We start from the raw sequence: 3,027 nt of genomic DNA on the forward strand, positions 1-3,027 counted from the left end.
GTTTTTTGAAAGCTCTCTCTACATCCTACTCTTATGGAAACAGAGGCTAAGGTGGGATATAATAGTGTTTTGAGTCCTTTTCTTTGGCCCAGCACACATCAATAGGGCAGGAAGTTTGAAGGAAATGATATAATTCATTATTTTTCATTGACAACTTTCTATATGCATGTGTGGAAATGTCCTATTGAAACCCTTTATGGTGTACAACTAATACACATCAATAAAAAATGAAAAATGACGGGAGAAAAAACAGAAAACTTTTTGTGTTCACAGGAAGAAGATTCTAATAGTTTTCTTTCAGTGAATTATAATTACTCTCTCATTGTTTATAAATTATTTAGAGACAACTCAGACAAGTCTACTCTGGAAATCTAGTTTGAGCTAACTATTTCAGATCAGAAGTATAAAACAAACCATATATATACATATAAACCATGTGTGTGTGTGTGTGTGTGTGTGTGTGTGTGTGTTGCTGGTCCTGGGGCTTGAACTCAGGGCCTGGGCTCTGTCCCTGAGCCTCTCTGTGTTCAAAGCTAGCTCTCTACCACTTGAGCCACCACTCCATTTCCAGTCCATTCTGTTTATGTGGTACTGAGGAATCGAACCCAGGACTTCATTCATGCTAGGCAAGCACCCTACAACTAAGTCACATTCCCAGCCCAAACCATATCTTTAAAAGAATAATAATAACAACAATAAAAAAAACATTATACACAGATTACAAAAATTCATTGCAAATATTGTAAATAACAGGACTTCCAAGTTAGAGACTAACTTTTCAGCCAGTGACTGGCCTTTTAATCCTTCTGCCTCAGCCTCCCAAAGTGCCAGGATTACAGGTGTGTCTCACCCCACCCACTACAGAGCCAGAAAATATTTACAGGATCAACTCTCCAATAGCTTTATATGTGGACTAGATATGTAGATTATTTCAGTCCCATCCCCCACTGCTCAATTGAAAATGGGATAGCCAATAGTGAGAATTGCTTGAACATCAGTCTTCATATTGAAGAATCTCTCCAGGGAAGCTCACCACTTATCTGAAGGTATTCTTTCATAGCAGCTCCAAAAATAGTTGCTATAAAGTGTAAACTATCTCAGTGATGTATGGACAGAGGTATAAAGAATCAGATGCTTACAAAGCATATAAAGCTTTTAAAATCACTGCAGGGAGATGCACTGGGCAAATCCTGAACATAGCAATGCCCACAAGAGAAGTTCATTCAATTTGAAAAGAACTAGACTTAAATTCTTTAGATTCTTTATAATTGAGGGGAAAAAAAAACCCAACCGGTGAACTATTTACACTTAACTGAAGGACTGATATTACTCAAAAGAATATAGCATTTTGTGAATTTGGACTATAACCTGAACTGCTAATATTATGAATTTATTTTTGTTATAAATCAATGTTTAGTCAAGACTAAAAATATAGAAAAAAGAATTTTGCCTTACGTAGGTTTTGACTTCTGTAAACCCATAATCACATTTATTGCTGGGGATAAAGTATTATGTGATGTCATTTTATAGCTTTTCTAATACTTTGGGTCAACTGAACCCTTTTTACACAAATATGTAAAGTATTTCCATATGTCTTTTACAGCTCTTGAACATGCTTTCGATCAAAACTTTGTATGGTATATTTTATCTAAGCATACATATATATATTTAATGTAAGCATATAGCCATTGATATTTTTCCCTCATCTCCACTTCCTGGAATATACTCAATAAAAATCAGAAGTTGTGTTGGGATAAAACCAAGAATTCCTTCTTCTTAGCCATTTCTTCTTGACCAGAGCTGAGGCTCTGCCACATGTCTGCCCAGGAAAACAATAACCCATGAGTGCCCAGTGTTCTTGGAATGAAATCTACCGTCTGGAGTTTCTAGGGAGAAAGCGCCTCTAGCCATTGGAGACAGACAAAGACAGAGACAGACAGACAGACAGACAGACAGACAGAGAGCCTGGGCACTGTCCCTTAGCTTTTTTGCTCAAGGTTGTCACTCTACTACTTGAGTCACATTTCCAATTCCAGCTTTTTAGTGGTTGAGATAAACAACTCACATACTTTGCTGCTGCCGGGGCTGGCTCTGAATCATGATCCTCAGTGCCTCCTGAGTAGCTAGGATTACAGGCATGAGCCACTGTGTCCAGCTAGTCAGGATTTTGTGCTCACAGGTGGGCAAATGCGGTTGATTTCCTGGTTACCCACATCCCCTCAATGACCCTCTCTGCATCTGCCCTCTAGTTTGTGAGTCACAGCTGTGCCTTCTGAAGATAAGCCAGATAACACACACATTTTGTCCTCCACTGAAACCAAATGGACACACTTTCCCATTGGGCCTGACTCTGTAATGAAAGCGCTAGGAAGTGAATGTACCATGAAGTCATTCCTTCCGCCTCAGCAGACAGATGGACAGAAACATTCTAGTTTGTTTCCAGCCTTTTGTCTTCAGAGCATTTTTGGCATTTCCTTCAGGAAGCTGGAGGTTATGACCTAAGATTTCCTTAGCGAACACACTTCTGTTTCCCACAGTTAACCTTACTCCAAAATGACATGTACTCTGCGAGGTGAGGTTTATCTTCATGTCCCAACTGCGTCCTGTGCACATTCAATGACTCTTGAAAACACACATTCTAAATGCAACAATAGCTCTGGGGAGGCAAACATACCAAAAGATACTTTTTTTGTTTTGCCCCCAATGAAGAAGACAATCACACTGAGAGTTAACTATTATAATAATTCTGCAACGTTTGCTTTGCATTCCTTGTTTTCATTTTATCTTTGGAGAAATTAAAAACCAACCATGTTAAGGTGCTCAAATATAATGGATAGAAAGTTTTTCAATAAAAGATGCTCAGCTAGGGGCTGGGAAGGTGGCTCAGTGGTAGAGCGCTTGCCTTGCAAGCATGAGGGCCTGGGTTCGATTCCTCAGCACCACATAAGAAAAAAGAAAAAAGCCGGAAGTGGCGTTGTGGCTCAAGTGGTAGAGCGCTAGCCTTGAGCTGAAGAGCTGAGGGACAGC

This window comes from Dipodomys ordii, unplaced genomic scaffold, assembly GCF_000151885.1.
Source record: "Dipodomys ordii isolate 6190 unplaced genomic scaffold, Dord_2.0 Scaffold139, whole genome shotgun sequence".
Taxonomy (NCBI): domain Eukaryota; kingdom Metazoa; phylum Chordata; class Mammalia; order Rodentia; family Heteromyidae; genus Dipodomys; species Dipodomys ordii.